Source organism: Podarcis vaucheri (genome assembly GCF_965113315.1).
Source record: "Podarcis vaucheri genome assembly, chromosome: 15".
NCBI classification, from domain to species: domain Eukaryota; kingdom Metazoa; phylum Chordata; class Lepidosauria; order Squamata; family Lacertidae; genus Podarcis; species Podarcis vaucheri.
Window position 1 is genome coordinate 30,887,184 of NC_138753.1, and position 25,957 is coordinate 30,913,140.

Here is a 25,957-nt window from a genome sequence, read left to right on the forward strand (position 1 = left end):
TGGGAAAGGATCAAGGAGACATATCCCTGGAGGTAACAGATTAGAATTGATCCCATGCAACTTGACCAGACAGGATTCTAGCACTCTCCCACCCCGGCCCCACTACCACGGTGGAATCTACCTCTTTCTGAATCTGAGTGACTTTATCTGCAAAAAACTTTGCTAAGCTAAATCACTGCAGATCTTGGAGTCCTCACCAGGCCCTGAAGGCGAAGATGAATCTGTTAGATTGTGAACCACCTGAAAACATCTCCTGCTGTTGTTTTCTGCACCGCAATAGAGGCGGTGAAGAAGGTCCTCTTCACTGTCGCTATTGCCACTTGGTTGACTCGGTGTTGAGCTCTAACCTGTGTTCGGTCCAATTTAGAATGAGTTTTCCTCCACCGGCCCTCTAGCCATCTCAGCGATTGTTTCATTGCCCTCAGCTCCGGGGAAAACCACAGGGCCATCCGGGCAATTAGAGAGGACTCTTCGGAACCAGGCAATCAATAGCCCTGGTTAACTCTGCATTCTAGCGAGCCACCAGGGAGTCAGCTGAAAAGCCATCAGTATGGGATAAAACATGTTTAATCACGTGTTTAAAACCGTGATTAAACATGTGTTTGGTGGTGGTGGTGGAGAGAAGGAGACACATGCAGGCTGCCTGCACCTCACTACTTGAGCCCTATTTCCTTTTGACAGCCGCTTAAAGCTTTGGGTGGTTGCAATCTGACCCAGGGCTGCCTCAGCATGTTCCAGGCAAACCCCCGGTTGGTCCAAATATGGCCCAATTGGGTTCAGGACCTGGGATTTGGCCAGATCCAATGAACAGTTCAATTGATTAGCCTTTGCCTCTTACCGGTAGTTCTTCAGTGTTTTGTGAAGGCTGCCTTATTGAGGTGGATTTCAGTTTGGATTGGTTGAGTGTTTCCAAATAAATGAGGACCCCTTCTTTTGCTCTTTTTGCTCTCTTCTTTTTTTGTGCCTGTGTTATTTCTTTTTCTTTTTATATTGTATTTTAAATGATAATTACCGTATTTTCTGTTTGGTGGCGGTGGGGAGGCCCTAGCCTTTGTGCCCAAATGCATTGGTTTCAAAGTGTCAATATTCATTGGATATCATCCATAGTTATGTTGTTAATATGAACGAACAAATACATAAGTAGCTGTTTAAATGAAGGCAGCAAAGAAATCTGATTGTGTCCTCCTGGTGGCAGTGGTGAAGAAGACCACAGGAAGGACTCTAGCTTAACCCCACTTTCCCGAGAGTTAGTGCCACTGAATACAATAGAACTTATTTCTGAGTAGATGTAGTTTGGACTGCATTGTAATTGACCACATTTACTGCATCTCCTCTCTCTCATAGTAGTGGAGGCTCACCCATTAGGGCAAATGGGGAACTTCCCCATCAACATCATCCTGCTTTCAGTCACCCCCCCCCAACTGCCTATCTTCTTCCTTACATCAAGCCCAGGGGGTGAACCTGCCTTCAGCTTCTTCCTCCTTAGTCTCTGTGTTGCCCTTCTAGAACTCAGCAGGGAGCAGGATGGGGGCAAAACTGAAATGAGTTGGCTATGTCTGTCATTGGCTCAGGCTGCTTCTACTGTTTGGGCTCCCAGCATTTCACCCCACCAGACCCAATGATCACAGTGCAGGCTTGAGCCCATGCTATCATGCTGAGACCAGCTGGTGTGCTGGAGACATGATTGCCTAAGAAAGGAAAGAGTCATACCAGGAGTCATGAACTGAACATTTTCCTTGTTACCTTTGCTAAGTGGGATAATATCTTAACCTTTATCCAGGTAGAAAAGGCTCTCGGAAATAGCATTGGCATTAACACTTAGCCATCAAGACAAAATCTTGCCTTTCAGAAGACAATTGTACACGATCGTTTTCTGTTGCCAGTGTATTAAAAGCAGAGCCATTTGCAGAACATTAACAGTGCTATTTATTGGACAGAATTCTTCTTTCAAAGCAGCAAATGCTTCTCAGTGCTAGTGCAAAATATGCTCTAATCATCATTTCGTTAAGAAAGTCCACCTCGGCTGGCCTAGAATGTGTCTCATTAGCTCAGCGGGGAAGCAGGGTGCAAGCTATTAACTCCTCTTGCCCCACACTTTCTTTTCTATTTGTGGCTATTTTAAATCATTTCCTAACTGGACACAACTCTAATTTCCTTTCATCCCAGGCTCAAGGGCTCTGGATTTACTGCTAATTTCTTCCCAAGCAATTCCACCATCTCCTGTCTTCATACTGCTGCACAGAGACTGTTGCAAATGATAAGCTATACTAGCAATCTGCGAGGGTTATATGAATCTTATCTAAATTTGCTCAATTTAAATTTTGCATTTGTTTCCTCATTAACCTCTTCTACTGTTTTCCAGCCCTGCATGAGATCAGGCTAAAGGTGCATCTACTATCCTCTTCTTACAGTGGCTGATCAGATACCTATGGGAAGCCCAAAAGCAGGCCCTGAGCACAACGGCACTCTCCCCACTTGTGATTCCCAGAAACCAGAATTCAGAAGCTGGGCAGCAAGTTCCAATCTAAGATTTAATAAGAAGGAAGAGTGACCAGGTAATTTCAACACAGAATTTGCAGAGACTGAATTTCTCATTTCTACAGCATGCATTGCTCAATCAACACTGGATTGTAAATATCATTGAAGGCCAGAAGATTTTTCTTCATAGGAAGCTTTCATATACCAAGGGAGTCCATTAATCCATCTAGCTCAGCAATGCTGACATTGCCCCACAGTGGCTCTAGAGGGTTTCATGCAGGAGTCCTTCCCAGCCCTACCTTGAGATGCTAAACATAGCATGAGCTCCATCACTGAGTGGCAGCCATTTCTACTCTGATGGGGGGGGGTCTCTTCAAGGGATCTGGAGGTATAGACTCAAGGACCAATCCCAGCTCAGGGGCTAGCATACCAATATACATCCAGGTTGCAGGATCAGTCCACAGTACAGTTGTACCTTAGAAGCTGAAAGGAATCCATTCCGGAAGTCTGTTTGACTTCCAAAACGTTCGGAAACCAAAGCCCAGCTTCTGATTGGCTGCAGGAAGCTCCTGCAGCCAATTGGAAGCCATGGAAGCCCTGCTGGACGTTCGACTTCCAAAAATAGTTTGCAAACCGGAACAGTCACTGTTTGCAGCTTTCAGGAACTAAGCTGTTCGAAAACCAATGTATGACTGTATTGGTTTGTGCCTTACTGTGATGGAAATTCTTCATATTCCCATCAGCCTTATTGCAGTATGTGGGTCTGAATGGTATCGGTTATTGGTCCAGCAGCCCCAAAACAAAAGCTGGCCACACCAAACTCTGTGAGGTATAATCAATAAACACTGAGACCATTTCAATTGCCTATTAGCCAATGCATTGGTTTTGCTGTGCCTACCCACCCCACTTTACGCTGCAGGGGCAATATGCTGTTTGTTAATAAAGGTCAGCAGATGGGCAACGTTACCTAAACACAAAACTTCAGAAACCTGGGAAAGAAAGAAATGTATCTGCGCTTCCCCCTATGTGTGGTTGACACCCAATGTACCTACTTTAATAGACACGTCATGCTTTTGTGCATGAATATAAAAGATGCGCAAGGTTTTCCTCACCTTCTTGGATATGTGAACAAATCTTTTGTTTGTTGCTAAGCTAATAGAGCAGACTTCTCCCAGATTCCACTGATGTAAGGAATGGTATTTCTAAAAACTCCCTTTGCTATCTATTCAGTACAGTGCTGGGTTTCATAGCAACTATAGCATCCGTTTCAGACTTCTTTGTCCACAAGCTCAAGAAAAGTGTCACAATGAGAAGACCAGTTGCTTGTTATTATTGCGTCACTTTAGTTTATAAAATTAAGGTCTTTCTTGCCCTGAAGCTTGGACCGTCTCCTAGGAAATCCTGGGGATTCTCTAGAACTCTGTCTGAAAGAGGTTTCCAGAGAGGCTTGAGATAAGGACTAGAAGGAAAGAGATCAGGCTTGTTAGAAGTCAAAAAAGCAAAGGCAACGAGGAGGTCTCTGACTTGGCGCAAGGCTAAGGTTCCTGCTTGCAGCCACTTCAAGCTTCTGTTGGATGGAACCCCTTTTTAGCTTGTTGAATGGAACCCCTTTTTAGCTTGTTAAGGGAGCTGGGCATGTTTAGCCTGGAGAAGAGGAGGTTAAGGGGTGATATGATAGCCAAGGATGTCACATAGAGGAGGGAGAAAGGTTGTTTTCTGCTGCTCCAGAGAAGCGGACACGGAGCAATGGATCCAAACTACAAGAAAGAAGATTCCACCTAAACATGAGGAAGAACTTCCTGACAGTAAGAGCTGTTGGACAGTGGAATTTGCTGCCAAGGAGTGTGGTGGAGTCTCCTCCTTTGGAGGTCTTTAAGCAGAGGCTTGACAACCATATGTCAGGAGTGCTCTGATGGTGTTTCCTGCTTGGCAGGGGGTTGGACTCGATGGCCCTTGTGGTCTCTTCCAACTCTAGGATTCTATGATTCTATGAGGTAGGTTACTGTAATCAAACTTCCTTGTTCATATTTTGGGTGCAGGATATGTGGAGAGCTTAGAAGGAAGAAGTGGGGAACAGATGTGTTTGCAGTTGATTCTTTGCAACCCAGATCTCTAAATGCATGTTAGAAAGAGCTTGGCGATGTTTTCTAACTTCTGTATGCACCCCACTAAAGTGACTAGGAACTCCTTGTGACCTTTCTTGTGCAAGTTCCATTCATTCGGGTGGGTCTTTTCAGAGCAGATCATGCTTATCTTTGTAGCTCTTGGCCCAGCTAGATAATTCAAGTGTAAGGTTGGCATATGTCCTCTTTTTCCAGGACACACCCTCTTTTTCATTGTGATCCATAGTTAAAAGTAGAAGCTGGCAAATGTGTCCTCCTTTTTGCTCGTCAAAATGTGGCAACCCTATTGTTATGGAAATGGGGTGGGCATATCTTTAAAGTTGTTACAATGTTACAAATATGATGCCTGAATGTATCCTTTCAACTTGACAGCTCAGGGAAGATACCTAGCTTTATAAATTCGTAGAAAATCCATACTTTAACCAACTCTCCTCATTCCAACACCATTTTAGGCCTTAAAGAAAGCTGACAAAGACCCCGAAATCAACAGGCCTGTGGCGAAGTACTGTTACATTGCAACAAGAATAAGACGAGCAATGATGACAGCAACGGAGGTCAAATTGCAAACATCGAAGGAACGATAATAAACAGTAGTGACATTTGAATTTTTTTTTTTTATAATAATTTTTATTACATTTTTTCCAAATTACAGAGAAAACAAAAAGAAAGACAAAGCTAAAGACAAAAAGGAAGAAAAAACAGAAAATCTCAACCATTTCGACAACTTATTTCAAATTTCCTTTGGACTTCCCCACATCTCCCACATGAGTGCATTCTTGATAATAAAATTTGCCAGCAAATTATACCCTTATTTCATGTGTTTCTTTACATTTTCAGTTGCAATTTAAGTTTAAATCTCTTATTCTCCAATTACTCTAAAAATATAACATAATATCCTTTTTACCCGTTTAAACTTTGATTCTTTCATGAATATTGTCAGTTTCATAGATAATAAAATTTCATTGCTGGGGCTAACGTTCCCAATCATACGACGTCTTATGTTTCATACAACTTATAATACTTCTGCAAATAGTCTTTAAATTTTTTCCAGTCCTCCTCCATTGCCTCTTCTCCCATGTCTCGGATCCTTGCAGTCATCTCGGCCAGTTCCATGTAGTTCATCAATTGCGTCTGCCAGTCCTCCAGTGTGGGCAAATCTTGGGTCTTCCAATGCTTAGCAATAAGGATTCTTGCTGCTGTTGTAGCATACATAAAAAAAGTTCTATCCTTTTTTAACACCTTCTGGCCGACAATGCCCAGAAGGAAGGCCTCTGGTTTCTTGGGGAAGGTGTACTTAAACACCTTTTTTAACTCGTTATAAATCATTTCCCAAAAGGCCTTCAATCTTGGACAAGTCCACCAGAGGTGAAAGAATGTCCCTTCAGCCTCCTTACATTTCCAACATTTATTGTCAGACAAATGGTATATCTTAGCAAGTTTGACTGGGGTCATGTACCACCGGTATACCATTTTCATAATGTTTTCTTTCAAGGCACTACATGCCGTAAATTTCATACCGGTGGTCCATAACCTTTCCCAGTCTTCGGACATAATATTGTAACCAATGTCTTGAGCCCATTTTATCATGGCTGACTTAACTGTCTCATCCTGAGTGTTCCATTTAAGCAGCAAGTTGTACATTCTCGATAATACCTTGGTCTTTGGTTCTAGCAACTCTGTCTCAAGTTTCGATTTTTCCACCTGGAATCCTACCTTTTTATCTAGCTTAAAAACCTCATTAATTTGGGCATAGTGTAGCCAATTTTGCACCTTATCCTTTAGTTTTTCAAAGCTCTGCAACTTCCAATTACCTCCAATGTTTTCTATTATTTCCCAATATTTTGGCCAGTGTGCCTCCATATTGGCTGTTTTCCGAGCTTTGGCCTCTATTGGTGAGATCCACCTCGGAGTTTTACTTTCCAATAAGTCTTTGTATTTTTTCCAGACCATATATATTGCTTTCCTGACAATATGGTTTTTGAACATTCCATATGTTTTCCCCTTGTCATACCACAAATACGCATGCCAACCCAACGAATTGTTAAAGCCTTCCAGATCTAGGACATCAGTGTTTTCCAATAAGATCCAATCCTTCATCCAGCAGAAGGCCGCAGCTTCATAATATAACCTTAAGTAGTGACATTTGAATTGAATCCTCAAAACCTTAAAAGTCGAAACCTGGTCATAAACATAACTACCAATCTTGTGATTTGGCCACATCTCCACTGTTATCTGTAGTACAATAGTACTTATATTGCCATATTTTATTTTATAAATTGCTTGTTGGTCATTGACCGTATTAAAGATATTTGATTTGGTGAATTTGGGCTCCACCTCACACCCACCAAGAAGCAGGAAGTCACTTAGGCAGCAGGAACAGGGCATCCTGCCATAATTCCCCAAGCGTGAGAGCACATACATGGCACCCCACCCAGGGAATGACCAGAGGGGGCAACAATAGACACCCACAGAGGCAGTTTAGCAAGTCAGGTCTTCTGAAAGCCCATCTCCAGACAAGTCCTGAGGACAAGGATATGTAAAGAGTTTTATTGTTCTTTTGGCGATAGGTACTTAAGAGAGGTTGGGGAAGGTGTCTGATAAAGTGACCTAATGTTGAACTTGTGTAACCCTTGTACAGTGGTACACTGGGTTACAGACGCTTCAGGTTACAGACTCTGCTAACCCAGAAATAGTACCTCGGGTTAAGAACTTTGCTTCAGGATGAGAACAGAAATCACATGGCAGCAGCAGCGGGAGGCCCCATTAGCTAAAGTGGTACCTCAGGTTAAGAACAGTTTCAGGTTAAGAACGGACCTCCAGAACAAATTAAGTTCTTAACCTGAGGTACCACTGTATACCCCTCCCCATTTATGACACGCTAGTGATGTAGTGGTGATGTATCAATGATGCTGCTCGAAGTGTATTCTGGGGGAAAGAGGGAAGTTTTAAATGTTGATGTCACCCCATGCTTGGGGTTCTTACTCCTGTGGGGACCTGTTGCGCAACAATAAAGATCATGGTCTACTGACCGCTGTTTTGCTCCAAATTACTTGGCTAGAACTTCCGCATGGACCCATGGGGGACTTGCACCCCAACGAGCAGGGCTGTTGAGTAGCTTCTCACCCCAGAATTTTTCCTGAACACTATCAAGTGGGAACAGCACTGCTGTGCTTGGGTCTTGCTTGTGGACTTTGCTTGGGCACTGAGGGATCAGGATGTTTGGGGCCTGCAAACAGCATGGCATTGCAGGACAGAGTTGTCCTTCCTAAGCTAGCCTGCTGCCACTAGATACATTAAGGAGTAGGAATCCAAGTTGCTTCCTTACACTGAGCCACACCCCAGACCGTGCTCTGCCTCCAGTTGCTGCCTCCAGAGACAGTAATGCTTCTGAATGCCAGTTTGCTTGAAACCACAGAAGTGCTCTTTTGCTCAGGTCCTGCTTGTAGATTTCCCCATGGGCATTTGGTTGGTTACTCTGTGATACGGAAGGGGGGGGCATGTCTTCTTCACCTTCTTCTTCGCTACAATATATCCATTTATTTCCATCTGCCAAGCCCTTCCTCCAGGCGATGCCAGGTGACAGACTATGCAAACATGGACCATTGTCTTCTCAGGATGTGCTTATCTGCGCATATCTCCAGCTCTCTGCATATTCCCCCCTCCCTCCTCCATCCAGCTCTCTGCATATTCCCCCCTCCCTCCTCCATCCAGCTCTCTGCATATTCCCCCCTCCCTCCTCCATATGTTAATCTGTGTAACCCAACCTCTTAATGTATTCATGATGTAACTGGGATGTATTTTGCACTGTATTCTGGGATATGGAGGGAAATTTCAAAAGTTCATGTCACCCCTTTCTCGCTGTTCAATCTCGCCTTGAACCTGTTGCGCAATAAACTCGGATCTTCTGCAGTTTGCTCCTGCTTCCGGCTGAGCTTATTTTCTTCTGCATGGACCCGCGGACCTAGTCCGACGAGCTGGGTGGCAGAGTAGCCCTGCACCCAGATTTTTTCCATAACACTCTGGGAACATGTTGCTAGATTAGATGGACCCTTGGCCTGGTCCAGCAGGGCTTTTCTATTAAATATAATAGTTTAATTCACACAGAAATGAAAACTGCATATGTATTAATGAAGTTTTTAAATGGAAAATGGCTAAATGGGTATTGCTAACACTGGGGTTTTCCCCACAAGAACTTTCCTAAAGGACTCTGAGCTCTTGCTGAGTTAATGATGAACTAACTGATTCTTGTTCTCTGGTCGCTAACATGTGAGGGTTGCAGCTTGGGATCATGTGAGAGGTACTGGGTTGCAGTCTCCAATTTGGAAGGAGCTGCCTTTGAGTCTTTTGTTTTTCCTCCCAAACTCAATGGAGGGAAGATGCAAATGGAGTGCATCTCTGAAGGCTACAGGGAGAACAATGCATGTAAATGGCTCTCCTGAAGGCAGGACAAGCAGCCCGGAGGCTGAAAAGCAGGCTGGAGACCTTTGTTTATAGGTCTGTTTGGATTATTTCATATTTCGTAAGATGCTGAGCCTGTGCTGGACAGCACAAGATATTGTATGGATATTTTTGACGTTTTAATTTTGTTTTAAAGGAAGTTCTGCCAGTAAAATTTGAATAATATTTCTATGGGCCTGGACAATGTTACATTTCCAAAGGAGTCTGTTCTTATACAGTGGTACCTCGGTTAAGTACTTAATTTATTCCGGAGGTCCGTACTTAACCTGAAACTATTCTTAACCTGAAGCACCACTTTAGCTAATGGGGCTTCCTGCTGCTGCCGCTCTGCCTGTTCTCATCCTGAAACAAAGTTCTTAACCTGAAGCACTTTTTCTGGGTTAGCAGAGTCTGTAACCTGAAGCGTATGTAACCTGAAGCATATGTAACCCGAGGTACCACTGTACTTCAAGTTTCTTCAAGTTGTGCAATATTTAATACCTGCAACATTTTCTCAGGCACTGTTAGAAAGCAATGGGACAGGCTCCTCTTATGTCAGACGACTGTTCCATCTAACCCAGTATTATCTACACAAACTGGTAATGGCTCGCCAGGGGTCTCTCCGAGCCCTGTGTGAAAATGTTAGGCATTAAACCTGGGTTTTTCCACATGCAAAGCAGATGAGCTATGGCCCTTCTCTTGCCTTTCTCTGTCTCCTCACCAGTGTTGAAGTAAGATTTAACTGTCAATTTAGTCAGCTTCTCCAAACAAAGGGAGAGGCAGCTTCTCCTTTGCCTCAGGCAGCAAAATGTCTTGGGCCTATCCTGTTATCACATCAACTTTGGCCCTCACTCTTTCCTTATTTGGGTGATGGCTTTGTTTTCTTAAAACATGTCATTTTGTTTTTAACTTAGCTGGCATCAGCGCTCTCCATTGGACAATTTTAAACGAGCATAAAATACTGCACCTATTCCAGCCATGGAGTTTTCTTGCCCACCTGACTGTATGAATACACATTGCAACAGCGGCAGCATTACCATCTTTATTACCTGGTGACTACCAGCCAAAGGAATAATATGGGCTTTTCAAGTCAAAGCACACACTCAATTCATGCAAACTCCACGATCACGGGCATTTTCCAGTTCTAAATGCAGCACAAAGAGCTGGCAGGTAAAAGCTCAGTGTGAACCCTCCTGTTAGGTCTTTTGACAAATGCAAAAATCGTTAAATAGAACTAAAAGTTGCAAAGGTTTCCACGAAACGGGTTAACCTTATTCTGGGAGTTTGAATCTGCTCTTTGTTCCTGCCTTTTCACTTTATCTTTCTTTTCGCTCTTTAAAGTTGAAAACTAGGTTAGGGAATAACTTTATCAGTTCACATTCCCCCCCCCCAGTTGAAGTAATATACAAGAAATATGTAAGCCACAAATGTATATTGGTTTTATGCTCCACTAAAGAATCCTGGGGGGGCTATGCTCTGGTAAGACGAAGAGCTTTCTAACCGTTAGAGATCCCTAACACCACCACCCTTTTAGAACTACAGACCCCATGATTCCCTGGGAAGAAGGAATGATAATTAAGGCTTCGTTCAAGATGTTTTTGCTGATGAACAAAGACCTAAATGACTCAAGCCCCAAATATCACAAAGAGGGCACCCTCCATTTCCTCCTGCCTGGATGTTGAGATCCATTGGGAAGACCTTGCCTGCAGTGATGTTACTTTCCTGATATTGATGAATCATCAGTCTTCTCTTCCCTGACCATCAACCATACAGGCAGAGAACAGTTTTCTATATTATTCCAGCATGCAGATGGGGAATCTATGACCCTCCAGATGCTGCTGGATTACAAATCCTATCATCTCAGACTATTGGCCATGCTGGCTTGGAATGATGAGTGTTGGGGAGTCCAATAACATCTGGAGGGTCACAGGTTCTGCCAAAGATACTGAGGAACCTCACAGTGATTTAAGAAGACTTTTTAAGATATATGATAAAAACCCAGTGAAATGTCTTGTTAGGCCCTCCAAAATCTCACAGCTGAAGATAAGGGCATGCTTGTAATCTGTTCCTCCCCATTCTCAAATGAAAGATCAGTACCCAAGCCTCCTCTCCTTCCCATTATGCGTTTCTGAAGGCTCTGTGCTGCATTCTGTATTACTTTCCTTTGCAATTGCTTGCCCTGCAATGCTTTAAAAAGCCAAGTGCAGTGGTGTTTGTTGCTAACAATATACTGGTGGTAGGGTGGGAAATTGTCTTAAAGGATGTTACTTGTTCAAAATATGCTTGAGTAGCTGCAGTGCACAAAATGACAGACTGTTGACTGGATGGTGCCTGTTGTAGCATCAGGTTTTGCAGGACCCTAATGGGCAAAACACTCTCCATGTACCTCTCCCTCCAGGAAGATCTTGTCAGTTGGCCCCATACTGAGGTTTGGGCCTTTAGCCGATGCATGTTGATGCCGACCCTTTGACACTGGTCCTGCGTGGTGCCTTGGTGTTCACGGGCCTGCATTACACATAATAACAGAAGAAGAAGATCCCTGCCAAATCAAATGCAAGGCCTATCCAGTGCCATGTTCTGTTTTCATAGTGACCAGCTAGATGCCTATGGGAAGACCACAGGCATACCATATTCCAGAGCAGCTGGTATTCAGAGGGAGCCAGTGTGGTGTAGTTGTTAAGAGCGGTAGTCTCGTAATCTGGGGAACCGGGTTCGTGTCTCCGCTCCTCCCAGTGGCGTAGCGTGGGTTGTCAGCACCCGGGGCAAGGCAAGTAATTTGTGCCCCCTAACCCGTGGATTTGCGCCCCCTAACCCTAACCCTAGATGTTGCGCCCGGTGCGGCCGGCCCCCCCTGCACCCCCCACGCTACGCCACTGGCTCCTCCACATGCAGCTGCTGGGTGACCTTGGGCCAGTCACACTTCTTTGAAGTCTCTCAGCCCCACTCACGTCACAGAGTGTTTGTTGTGGGGGAGGAAGGGAAAGGAGAATGTTAGCTGCTTTGAGACTCCTTTGGGTAGTGATAAAGTGGGATATCAAATCCAAATTATTCTTCTTCTTCTTCTTCTTCTTCTTCTTCTTCTTCTTCTTCTTCTTCTCTGATATTGGAGGTCATATATATAAGACATACCTATCATGACTTAAAGCTACCCATTGTAGCAATGGACTATAGATCAGTGCACTAGGGAAAGGATGCATATACATGCACACACAAGGCAATATGCATATGCATGAATGTATATGCATACACCCACACACTTCACAAATGGAACTTCTAGGAAATCCGGGGGGGCGGGAGCGGGGAGCTGGACTTTGAAGAATGATAGCTGTAAGGGTTGGATTCAATGCTATATTTGCTCAAGGACTTCCAGATACACAACAGAACTTCCACTTCCACTTGTCTCCAAGCATGTTGTTCCTATGCCCTGTAAAACTGCTCTGGAGCTGTGGGGAGAAGAATCCAAAACAGACATGTGGGTGCGCAGGGGGAGGGGGGCCATGGAGAAGAAGTATCACTGCACAAGTGAAAGTCCTTGTGTGAACAGAACGACGTCACTGGATACAACTCTAATGGTTCGCATGAACCGCCATGTAGCATCTCACCAATCCAAAGCCAGAGAGAAAATGGGGGGAAAGATCTACAGGGGCAGGTAAACAAGAAGAGTTTGGATTTGATATCCCACTTTATCACTACCCTAAGGAGTCTCAAAGCGGCTAACCATCTCCTTTCCCCTCCTCCCCCACAACAAACACTCTGTGAGGTGAGTGGGGCTGAGAGACTTCAGAGAAGTGTGACTAGCCCAAGGTCACCCAGCAGCTGCATGTGGAGGAGCGGAGACGCGAACCCACTTCACCAGATTATGAGTCCACCGCTCTTAATCATTACACCACACTGGCTCTGAAATAAAAACCAACTTTTGATAAATAAGGGCAACTGGTGTGTGTTCCATTCTGGCATAAAAACAAGTGGAGCAAAATGAAGTCAACCTCTTTCTTTAATAACAGGTTTTAGAGAGGGTTTTAGTAACACTAAAACCAACCAAGGTGATAAGATATGCATGCATGCATGCATACACACACATACATATGTACTACTAATAGCACATACACAATTTCCCATTTTCTTTCTTCTGCTTTCTTTCTTTGATTTTCACCCCCTTACCAATCCTTTATTTATACTGTTTACCTTTGCAGTATTCAGAATCTCCATCCACCAGGTATCCTGAGTAGCATCACAACAAGTAATGCCCAGTAGGCAAAAAGCAAAAAATAAATAAAATAAAGCATCAAGTATTCCGTTTTCCCATTTTAGTTGATTTTCTGTTCTGCTGGGCTGTGGACCATGTCTCAATATCTGACTCTTGCCCTCCCTGTTTTTCAGAAAAGCAAAATCCCTACAATCCAGGAGCATGCTGACAATAGAAAAGCCAAGGCTGGGTAGGGTTTCCCACCATCACCTATCACCCATCAATGCCTGCTGCTCTGCCTCTGTGATTTCTTTGCACCCATGCCACTCACTATGTAATGGGGTGGGTATACATATGTATGTTGAGCGTTGCACAGACAGAACTGCATAGCAAAGGGGAATCAGAATCACATGAATCGGCCCCATCTTATTCTCCATGCATTAATCATATTGATGGATTTCTTTATTTATAGATCACCAACCACGGGGGGCGGGGGGGGGGTTAACTAAACACATAAGACTGAAACATACAGCACAGCCATATTAAAAGGAAATGTTATTCAGCTCAAAAAACAACAACAGAATATCCAATAGAAACATTCTAAGCTACAGCCCACCATATCAACATGTATCCCAAAGACCTTGGTGAATAGATACCTTTTTTGCCATTGGGGATGGGCACTCAGCACGAAGCTGCCAGCCTTGTTCAAGGGACAAGGGGTTTCATAGGTGGGGTGCCATAACTGAGAAGACCTTGTCCCAGGCAACTGCTGAATAAGCAATGCTCATAGACCGCAGAGCCTTCCTTGCAAGCCTCAAGGTCTGAGCTGTCATGGGGAGAGGTGCCCCTTCAAGTTATTGGGACGTAAATCATCTAGGAAGCATACCTGTATAGGGGACTAGTGCAATTTTTTTTAAAAAAAGTGGTATGTGATGCTTGCTTGCAATGACACTTGGTGGCAGTACCAGAAAATGGTTGCATCAGTTGCAACTTCTGGACCACTTTCCACAGTAGCCAATGGAGAGCCCAGTTCAATGAATCAAAGATGAGAGCTCCAGAGCATGGCTCACTGTTATCAGTTTCATCTTCAAAGGGGAGCCAGTTCTGTTCACCATGGCAGCCTGCCCAATCTAGAATCCTGCGTGAGCAGTGTTCTAACTTGTGCACAAACCCCTCTAAAAGTAGCGTATGTTCAGCCCTCCATTGGATGGGAGATGATGAAGATTAAGCCTGCTGTGTTCAAAGATCTTCATGTGAAGTTTTAATACTGCTACCTGTTGATATATATTGACATTTGTAATATTGTATAATATAGTGCCTTATTATTGATGGTCTCTTCTGTCAACATATTGCTTTATTTTTTGTTGCATATACTATTGGAATCTACCTTGGCTAATATTATAATATAAAAGTGGAAGATAAATAATGAATAAAATAAACTACATTGTAGCATAAAAATGAAATATGTGAGTTATTTATGCAATAATAACTGGACACCAAATTAATTAACCAGAAGCTAATCAAGCTAATTTGCCAGAAGCTATTGAACCTTATAACAATTGTAAAATTGGAAATACTGAAAATAAAATTGAAAACTTGGGCATACATGTGATTGTTATGAATTTGACCTTCCCTTTGGATAAATGAATGTTCATACACACAAATATTGGATTTCTCTGTCTCTACCCCCCCTGCAGTTAACTATAGTTCTGAATTCAAATATATGAGCAGATATCAATCAAGGGGAAATAAAAGGAATACTCCTAATAATAGCATTTGCTGGAGTTAAATTGCTTTACTTATTAAGAAATCTCTCATAAGATTCCCATTGATCTCCGCAGAGATACAGTCTCCCTTTGGAGAACAAATATGGCAGTTGATCAATTAGTCAAGGCTGCTTTGTCCATTTCCAACAGGGTGGTGTCCCAACCGAGTCCCAAAACTTGAAGGAAATTGCCTTTCCATGGTTGCATGATCTGGCCAGATCAAATTGTTGCAGCAAATTAGGTATTAACACCTGTACAGACGTGTTATTCCTGGTGCCAATCACAGCTCCATAATTGCATGGAATGTCTTCCCTGAAGGTTCCCAGCTTGTATGTTTAATAAAACAACCAAGCTAGGTCTCAGATTTCCTTGTTTATATAAAAAATTCATAGCTGCAGTTCCAGTAAGTGTTGACTCAACTTGCATCTGCTGTCTACTGTAAAAGAAAATCCTTTCCAAGCGGTAAAGAGAGCACCATGGATTGCTGTCAATAACACTCTAGGATGTAACAAGAGTCTTCCTAAGTAATGCACGCATCAGAAGATCTCAAAGTACTTTGCTATGCAAACATTAGGGTGGAATCTATTGATGGTGAACACAGTTTGCCAGAACATGAAAACCCACTGTGGTCTCCCTATATATTGTTCTTATTCTTTGCCTTACTAAAAAAAAATATATGTCAGCAACCCACGGCTTTAGGATACAGGTCCACCCTGTCCTTCCTTTTGAAATGATCTCCCATCACCCCATTTCAAAATGAGTGCCGGTCATGCCAGTGGGATGCCTCTTGGTAGATTGAATGCTAATAGGAAACGCTGCCAAACTGATTGACCCAAAGATAGTTAAGAAAACTACAAGGACTCCCCCCCCCCACCATCCCAATAGTCTTCCTTTTAGAGATTGTAGGCACTGGATGGCTCTCAGGGTCCCTTCCAACTTTACAATTCTATGATTCTGTGATTCAGGCTAGGAGACCTGATTCACACAAGGACTGGATTGTCTCATGGGCAACCAGCTGGGAGACCCATACCAGCCAAGTGAAAGCAACTGAGGAAAACACTGGTGCACCAACAGTGAGACGTGTGGCCTAGGAAGAGTCTTGATGGCCAGACAGAGAGGCTCCTCCTTCCCACAGTGGCCAATAAGGTGCCCCAGGAAAGCACACCGTAGGGTTTGCAAACCTATGAAGTGGCGTGTTATAACCCAGACACAGTCCAAAGCTAATTTCTTTAGAGAAGAGATGATTGTGAAGTTTAGCTGTACTTACATTCTGCCCCATTCTTTCTAGGCACAGGTCCATGCTTAAAAGCTCCATGTCCTCTGAGCGTTTTTGTGGTTTTTTTGTTTTGCCCTGAAGCCTTCCCCGTGCAACCCACTCTTTAGCACTTTATTGGAGCAATAGTCAATTTGGGTTTTCTTGTGGATTGCTGTTTGCTCCGATTGAGCTTTAAAGAGTGGGTTTTTGCAGGGGAAGCTCAGGGGCAGGGTGCTCAGACAAGGAGCTTTAAAGCATGGACTGTGCCTGTAAAAAGCAAAGGTAAGTGTAGATAAGCCCAAAGTTGAAAAAGAACTTGGTTTCAAAATAAAATCTAAAGAAGTCCAGGAATTTGAAATGTGTGTGCCCAAGAGCAGCATTCGAAACTCCCATTGTTCTTGGCGGGTTTTGTGACAGGGAATTTCATTAATGTGAGCAGCTTCTGAGCTCTGAGCACAGTATTGTGCCTAAGATTTCAGATTAAAACTACCACTGCTAGAAGGAAAGTAGGATCTTTTTCTGCCTCTCCACTTCCAGAAGAAGAAGAAGAAGAGAACTTTGCCCAAGTTTTTTTTTTAAATGTGGCACTGCTTCTCATGCAGCTGTGCTGCTTAAAGATATGCATCTGCTTTAGTAAAAGGTAAAGGGACCCCTGACCATTAGGTCCAGTCGTGGCCGACTCTGGGATTGCGGTGCTCATCTCGCTTTCTTGGCCAAGGGAGCTGGCATACAGCTTCTGGGTCATGTGGCCAGCATGACTAAGCTGCTTCTGGTGAACCAGAGCAGCACATGGAAACGCCGTTTAGTTTCCTGCCAGTGTGGTACCTATTTATTTACTTGCACTTTGACATGCTTTCGAACTGCTTGGTTGGCAGGAGCTGGGACTGAGCAACAGAAGCTCACCCCATTGCGGGGTTTCGAACCGCCGACCTTCTCATCGGCAAGTCCTAGGCTAGACAAAGCCAAAATATTTAACTATGTGCTTTGGTAGCTTTCTGGCTGAAACAAAATGGGTCTTCTGGGAGGTGCTCTGAGTTCACGTTCACTCCATAATTGAAAGAAGAAGAAGAAGAAGAATTTGGACTTGATATCCCGTCTTTCACTCCCCTCAAGGAGTCCCAAAGTGGCTAACAATCTCCTTTCCCTTCCTCCCCCACAACAAACACTTTGTGAGGTGAGTGAGGCTGGGGGACCTCAGAGAAGTGTGACTACCCCAAAGTCACCCAGCAGCTGCATGTGGAGGAGTGGGGAAGTGAACCCAGTTCACCAGATTATGAGTCCACCGCCCTTAACCACTACACCACACTGGCTCCACTTCCAGCCACTCTCTGAAGGATGGAGAAGGGACCCTCATAAGAATATTAGGGGGGCAGGCAGGGGGAGCATGGCTTTGCTTTTTGCAGTCTTAAGATGAGGGCTAGAAGACCATGTGTAAGATGAACATAAGATTTAAGCTGCAGTTCATTCATTTTCAGCTTTGTATTATTGTTATAAAAAAGGGCGCTTTGACACTTGATTGTGGTCCCCATAACCTAAGTTTAAGGTGCCATTTAGCTCCTAGCTTTCACATCTCAGTTTCTAACACTGCCCAAGAGACAACTGGTACACTTCCTTTTCAGGTTACTCTCACTTCAATATGGATCACTAACTAATTAGCGGTAAGCTGCAAGCGGAGAAAACACAAACAGGAAGTCATTTATGTAATTTGAAAGCAAATGTCGGCTCAACTGCATTCACACCCCTTTGTATTTGCTTCCTGTGAACATTCAAACGCCAGTGCCTCAGCATCGTGAATACTGATGAAAAGTGCATTTTATGCTTGGCTTTTAAAATATTCAGCAAAAAAATGATGTGCAAGAGGTATACTTGATTATCAAATTTGCAATTTGTGCTGTGTTGCTTAGCTACCTAAATCACCCATTTGTGCCAGAAGGATGGGGTGGGGGTGGGGGAGGAACATTGTCTCTCATGTCACACCAACTTATATCGAACCATCTTTTAACAAATGAATAGCAAGTACATGCTGCTACTCTGTGCCTAATTCCAGCATGTCTCACTGCCAGCTAGTTTACAACATAATCTTTTATATATATGATTACAAACTCACTCACATGTAGATGTGCATAAGATTTGGGGGTGGGCAAATCTGTGGGTTTTCATCCCCTCATTTTTATAGTCAGAAGTTTATTCCACATTTCCACATAAGTTTCTGAATCTTTTAAACACCTGGTGAAGAAACTGTCATTCCTGAAAATCTGAACTCTTCTGAATTTTGCAGCGCAGTTCTCCAGCCAAGCAATGCATACAAAAATGCATATACTAGGGCAACATGTGCATTAAAAATACATATATGGGTGAAAACAATACATTGTTTTCAGAAAAATTGCTGAAAATTTGCAAACATGTGCGATTAAGAAGAATGTGTATAATACTCTGTGAGGGAACATTCCCAGATCCGCTGAAAGAGGCGGTCATTAAACCACTTCTTAAAAAACCATATTTAGACCCGGCCAGTATGGCCAACTATCGTCCAGTCTCAAATCTTCCATTCTTGGGCAAGGTGATTGAGCAAGTGGTTGCTGAACAACTTCAGGCATGCCTGGAGGATGCGGACCATTTGGATCCCTTCCAATCGGGATTCAGGCCTCATCATGGGACTGAAACTGACTTGGTCGCGCTGGTTGATGATCTCTGGCGAGCTAGGGACAAAGGTGAGAGTTGTTTCCTAGTTCTGCTGGATCTCTCAGCGGCCTTTGATACAATCGACCATAACATCCTTCTGGACCGTCTAGAGGGGCTGGGAACTGGGGGCACTGTTTTACAGTGGTTTTGCTGCTTCCTCCTGGGCCGTATTCAGAAAGTGGTGGTGGGGGATGAGTGTTCAGACCCCTGGGCCCTCACTTGTGGGGTGCCTCAGGGTTCCGTCCTCTCCCCCATGCTTTTTAATATCTATATGAAGCCGCTGGGAGAGATCATCAGGGAGTTTGGACTGGGTGTCCATCAATATGCAGATGATACCCAGCTCTACCTCTCTTTCAAATCAGAACCAGTGAAGGCGGTGAAGGTCCTGTGTGAGTGCCTGGAGGTGGTTGGAGGATGGATGGCGGCTAATGGATTGAAGTTGAATCCTGACAAGACAGAAGTACTGTTTTGGGGGGACAGAGGACGGGCTGGTGTGGAGGACTCCCTGGTCCTGAATAGGGTAACTGTGCCCCTGAAGGACCAGGTGCACAGCCTGGGAGTCATTTTGGACTCACAGCTGTCCATGGATCCAGGGCAGCTGTCTTCCAACCCCACCTGGTACGCAGGCTGAGACCCTACCTGGCTGCGGACTGTCTCGCCAGAGTGGTGCCTGCTCTAGTTATCTCCTGCTTGGACTAATGCACTCTACGTGGGGCTACCTTTGAAGATGACTCGGAAACTACAACTAATCCAGAATGCGGCAGCTAGACTAGTGACTGGGAGCGGCTGCAGAGACCACATAACACCGGTCTTGAAAGACCTACATTGGCTCCCAGTACGTTTCCGAGCACAATTCAAAGTGCTGGTGTTGACCTTTAAAGCCCTAAACGGCCTTGGCCCAGTATACCTGAAGGAGCGTCTCCACCCCCATCGTTTTGCCCGGATGCTGAGGTCCAGTGCCGAGGGCCTTCTGGCGGTTCCCTCAAAGCTACAGGGAACCAGGCAGAGGGCCTTCTCAGTAGTGGCGCCCGCCCTGTGGAACGCCCTCCCATCAGATGTCAAAGCAATAAACAACTACCTGACATTCAGAAGACATCTTAAGGCAGCCCTGTTCAGGGAAGTTTTTAATGTGTGATATTTTAGTGTATTTTTGGTTTCTATGGAAGCCGCCCAGAGTGGCTGGGGAAACCCAGCCAGATGGGCGGGGTACAAATAATAAATTATTATTATTATTATTATTATTATTATTATTATTATTATTATTATTATCCAAAATTGCATGTAAGCATGTGTATATTGAGAGAAATGTATACTTAGATATGGATGACTTTTCATGAGAATATGCAGGTGGGTGTCATTGCCATTCTAAGAAAACGAGGGAGGTGTTCATGGTGAATTCTGGCACCTCTTTTTCTAGAAAAAGAGTAATGAGAACATATATATACACACAGTAATAAACTTATGTAGGGAATGTGCAACTGAACTTAACAGTGGAGAAAGGGGAACCTATTAGGGTGCTGTAAGCGGATCCCGGATGGTTGCCCAGGAAATTATAAAGACATGGAGAAGTTTCTTACAGTCCTTTTTTATTTCAAACTTTACACAGAAAGGCTATAGAACCCAGCCTCTTGGATAATGGCATTGTCCCAAGTGAATCTCCACCCCCTTCTCTCTCACTTCCTCCTCCTCCTCACCTCCTCTAGGGCTGCCACTAAGTGCCCTTCAGGCTCTTTGCTCTCCTACTTTTAAGACTTGCCGGGTTCTCCGAGATGGTGGGTCTGGAATGCTTTCTAGTGACAACGTGTCAGCCAGCTGCTGCTCCAGCTCTGCCTGCTCCTTCTCTCCCATTATTTCTCAACTTTTCCCCTCGTCTGCCTCTGAGCTGTGACTTCCCATAAACTACTGCTGTAAATCTATACTGTCTTCCTTTCCCTACTCCCTGGAAGGGTCAGGATGGGGAGGCAGACTCCACCGTTTCTCCTCCTCTGCCCAACCCGTTACAGAACCTTAGAGAAAGTGAAAAGGAGACATTTACCCACCCCTGCCTAGGAGCAGACCTTCAGAAAGTTTGCAGCTTCTTACATTTGACAGCATTCTGAAGATCTTCTTGAGACAAGCTGCCAAGAATAGGTTTGGGCCCTCAGAAACTATGTTTCTGCCAACCAAGAAAGAAATGAGCTCCAGTGAATCCTGCTTGCCCACTTGTGGCCATGGGGATATTGAAATAGACTCAGGTATCAGAGTAGTGCGGTGTGGAAGATATTGTTGGCACTGGGCGTGGGTGGCTCCATTGTCACTGGTGGCAGTTCTATCCTCTTCCCTCCAGCTCATTTCAGAACATGCCTGTCTTCCTAACTGCCTATCATAACATCCCCATCATCTTTTAAAAGTTATCTGAATAATTTAACATGCTGTGAGATACCAAGATATGAAATACAAGCATGAAAGCATTGGTTATTCCTCGGAGAAGGGATTTGTCCAGATAAGCCGTGAAAATGTGCTTCAGAATCCCAGGAGTGTGTAGAGGGGTTTAATTTTATGAGCCAACAGGTAAAACTGACTAAATGGCTGTTTTATTTAAATTATTTACCGGTTTATTTACTTGCCTTGTTTTGCATTTACAGCAAAGAATGGCCAAGTGGGAATTTGCAAAGCAATGTGTTGATAATGCATTCTCTTTTTGGGTGGGCTGGAGTGGAAGCAGAGGATAATTGCTGGATGCTCCTTCATCATCATGGATAAGATATCTTATTTTACAGGCTCTTCCACGTATACATTACATGCATGGAGGAGTGTGATACATCTCACTGTCTATGCCCACATCCATGTGATTCTTTCCACTTGTGCAGGCTGCTAGAAGGCTGGCATAGACACCATCTTCTGGCCCCAGACACCAGGAGGCCCATTACATATGACCTCCTCAGGGACATATGGGAAACCTTGAGCAGCATCTGTTGGTCAAAATACGAGACCAGCTTCTTAGAGTGGCCTATTCCCTGGCATTTTTGGTTGGGGGGGCATTGCCAGCTCCTCAACATCCCCAGCCATCAAGGGACTCCTGCTCACTGTTGAAATCATTCCCAAGAGTGTATGTTTCGAAGACTGACCAGTTGGGCAAAGGGGCCCCTCCTCATTTGTATCAATAGAGTCTGCCTGTTGAAGAGTCAATTCACATGAATCCTGAGGAACGGCCTCCTCACCTGTAACCATCACCCCATGGATTATGCCTCCCACTCTTATTGCATTGGGGCAGCCATGGCTTCTGGGTGAGGTCTTTCCCCAGCTCAGATAAAGTCTATTGATTGGTGGCGCTCCTCCACCTTCAAAAATTACGATCGCCCCAGCACAGCCTCAGATCTTATTGCTTCCTGTTCATGGTCTTTTTCAGGTGTGGCATGCAAAGAAGTGTTGATAACGGCACCCGGATTACATGGAATTGGTGGAAATGACTGGCAGAATCCGAGACCAGGGAGAAGAGTCGGTGGAAGAAGATTGGAAGAAATTTAAAGACTACTTACAGAAATATTGTAAAATTAATGAATGTTAGAATGATGTCAGAATGAAGTTAAGTGGTTTTAGCAGCAATGTCATAAAGGTGTATGCAAAAATGGATGGTTAACAGGTGAGAATCTAAAGCTATAATATATTAAGTTAAAGGACTAAGACAAAAACAAAGAGGAAAAGGAATTGCTGAATTAACCAATTGAACTGGAATGCAAAAAAGGGAGGTGAGAGGAGGTCAGGAAAACAAGGAAATGAAATGTAAGATATGGAAGGATTAATTTGTTTTTAAGTGTTTTTTTTCTATTTCCCCCCCTATACTTTGTATTTTGTATGTTTTTTTTCTTTTTTATATATTTTTCCTTGTCTTTTTTACTTTTAACTATGTAATTTTTTTGCTTCTGAAATTTTAATAAATATCATTTAAAAAAAAAAGATTTGATAACGGCACCCTATACATACCTGATAGGGTGCACTTTTCACCAGCCGGTATTGATTGCTCAACATGTATGATGACATTAAGGATTGGTTGCAGTTTGGTGAAGTGTTGGCATGGAGGGGCCAATATGAGTAGTGGATAAGGCATTGGGGTGGATCCTTAGTCTCGTTGGACGGTGGGGTCGGAACCCCTACCAGTCCAAGGAATCAGAGTATTCTGTTAAAGGGATCCTGGGTGGAGGTGCTTCTGTCCAGATGCCCAGATGGGGGCTGAAGGACTATAGCTCTACCACGGTGATCTTGGGTGGGGGTCACCCTGAACTGGTGTGATCTGTACCTGCCACAATAATCAACCAGCAGATGAGTTCGTTGGTTCAGTATTCACACCCAATGCCTGTTGACATCTGTAATCAACAAAGTTGTGGCTTGTTTAAATCCCAAGTGGTTGTCTTGTGTTTATTGCAATTTCACTATGCTTGGGCCCCACCACCCACAGAAGTCTAGAAGATCACCTGGAGGCCACAAGTAGGCTGTCCTGAGCCTAATTGTTGCTGCTAGTGTGAGAGTAAATGAAGGAATCTGTCCAATGAAAATACTGCAGTGATATATACTATCATTGAGGGAGGGGAAAAGGCTGAGCCACAGAAAGGGACTAAGGACAAGAAGACTAAATGAGCCAGACTACATGGCAGGAATCTCTGACTGACAGATTTTGAGACCACAGGCAAATGGGGCGCGATGCATTTACCAGATGCCAAACTGTTTCCCATTTCCCTACCAGTAGGGGCCTCCGCTCCTCTCTCCTCGGTTTCCCAAGGCACTCTTTATCTCTGCCTAGCTGTGTCCTCATGCTATGCAAATGGTACGATCCATTTCTCCAAAGCGCTCCAATGGGAGGGCAAGCATTTAATTTCTAAATAAACCCTTGATTTCTCCCCCTCCCTGTCGTTGCCAAAGTGGTTGTAATAATAATAATTAATCACAAGCAAAGCACCCTCTCTCTCTCTCTCTCTGTTTTTGAATGGGATAATATTAATAACACTTGGCAGCCTGTATGGTGTTTTGCAGACATTAACTAATTAATCCTTTCATAACTCACTAGCCATTTACTCGGTGAAAAAACAAACAGTGATTCTCCCCTTTCTTCCTGCCCTGTGAAATAAATCAGGCTGAATAAGACCGAATTATTTTGAAACGCCCTTCTTATTAGTTTACAAGGAGCACCCGCTGCAACTGTTCACCGGGAGTTTAGCCTCCATTGATGGGTCAACTCTGGGAAAAAATGGCTTCACAATAGACCCTTTCCTAGAAGATTCAGGACAGATAAAAGAAAGTGCTTTTTCATGCAGTGCTTAGTTAAACCATGGAACTCTCTCCCAGAAGAGGCAATGATGGCCATTAGCTTAAAGGTAAAGGTAAAGGGACCCCTGACCATTAGGTCCAGTCGTGGCCGACTCTGGGGTTGCGGCGCTCATCTTGCTTTACTGGCCGAGGGAGCCGATGTGCAGCTTCCAGGTCATGTGGCCAGCATGACTAAGCCGCTTCTGGCAAACCAGAGCAGCGCACGGAAATGCCGTTTACCTTCCCGCCGGAGTGGTACCTATTTATCTACATGCACTTTGATGTGTTTTCGAACTCCTATGTTGGCAGGAGCAGGGACTGAGCAACGGGAGCTCACCCTGTCCCGGGGATTCGAACTGCCAACCTTCCGATCGGCAAGCCCTAGGCTTGAAAAGAGGATTTGACAAATTCATGGAGGCTACAGCCACCAGCTGCAATGGCTATGTTCTGCCCCCACTGCCTGAGGCAGCATGCTTCTGAAAACCAGTGGCTGGAAACCATGTGAGCAGGCAGGGGGGATTGCTCTGTATTCCAGTTCTGTTTGCAGGTTTCCCATAGGTTTCTGGCTGGCTGCTGTGAGAAACAGGATCCTACACTAGATGGACCATTGGGCTGGTCCAGCAGGCTCTTGTTTCGCTCTCAACAGATGTGCCAATTTTTATTTTCATAATACTGACATTTCTGATGATGCAAAGGGTTGGGGATAGATAGATCAGTTCATTTTGGGTATCTCTCAGTTTCTGGAAACCCCCCCCCCCATTTCTGCATCAAATTTGCATTTTAAAAAAGTCTTACCCCCACCATCAGTATTTTAGTGTCATTTTCTCCTAATATACACATTTTTGTCTGCCTGATAAAGACAATTCTGCAGTGCATTCCCCCCTAATATAATGCAATTCTGCATGTTATTTCCATGAGTTTTTATGCACATTTTCCCCAACTCAGCTGCGAAGTTCACTGGGTGACCTTGGACAAGTCCCTGTCTCTCAGCCTAATCTATCTCACAAGATTGTTGTGGATATAATATGGGGTAGGGGAGGACTATGTAAATCACCTTAAATTCTTGGAGAAAAGGTGGAATTGAAATGTTATTGCTGTTATTTACATTTGTTGGTTGGAGAACTGCATTAAAAAATCAGAGAAGTAATTGTGTGTGTGTGTGTGTGTGTGTGTGTGTTTCAGAGAGCTGCATTTCAATTTGTGCATTGTCTTGGGAATTGTAAATTAGGTAGGTTTGCATTCAAATGCAACCCACACCAGTGGCAAAGCTGAGGAGGACCAGGAGTGAGCAGAACCTGTAGCCAGACATTTGGGGGTGGTAGTGTTGAGGGGGCCATTGCAAAATAGGGCATAAATAAATTCACCCCAATGTGTTGAATTTTACAAGTTCCAGAGGCATAGCTGTTTTAGCTTGTTGCGGCAAAAACAGCAAAAAGTATTGCGGCACCATAAAGACTCTTAACAAACTCTCAAGGCACCTTAAACAGATTTTATTAAGGCATAAATTTTCACAGACTGAAGTTCACTTCATCAGATGAATGAAGAATTTTTTCCTGAATTGCTGGTTAAATACATGTGGTGCAGGGGGCATTATAAACATTGAGGCAGAGGGAAATGAAATGCAGAGACTACAAAAACATTAAGAAAATAACATGCAATCTTTTTTTAAGGGCCTAATGCATTTCAACCCCAGTATATTCTGAACAAAATAAAAAAATTCCTTCCAGTAACACGAGACCAACTAAGCTTG